The following is a 286-nucleotide window of genomic DNA, read 5'->3' as shown; positions in this document are numbered from 1 at the left end:
TCACATACCCTTCACCATACATAGAGATAGGCACGGGGAACTTTCCATAAGATAACCTCTCAATGCAAATCAAACCAGTTATTAGGCTAACTGAAATAAAACCATGCCTATCTCTATGTAGTCACATAGGGGTGTCTATACTCATGCCCCCTGTATTTTAAGGAAGAAAATGTATTTATTTACGATACATTATTCATTTACAAAAAAAATGGTGTCCTTAAAAGGTTGGATTTTCCAAATTTTTATAAATTAAGGCATTAAGATCAATTTCCAAAAGATTTTTTTT

General features: G+C 32.2%; 1 protein-coding gene across 1 annotated transcript in view; it reads right to left on the bottom strand.

Annotated features, from left to right (window-relative positions):
* nlrc3l (NLR family, CARD domain containing 3-like) overlaps positions 1–286 on the bottom strand; it is a 24,172-nt gene that overhangs the window by 11,552 nt on the left and 12,334 nt on the right. The gene's annotated exons all lie outside the window — the stretch shown is intronic.

The sequence above is a fragment of the Etheostoma spectabile genome, chromosome 3 (assembly GCF_008692095.1).
Source record: "Etheostoma spectabile isolate EspeVRDwgs_2016 chromosome 3, UIUC_Espe_1.0, whole genome shotgun sequence".
Lineage (NCBI taxonomy): Eukaryota > Metazoa > Chordata > Actinopteri > Perciformes > Percidae > Etheostoma > Etheostoma spectabile.
Note: the sequence above shows the minus strand (reverse complement) of the source record. Positions and strands in the feature narration are given on the sequence as shown.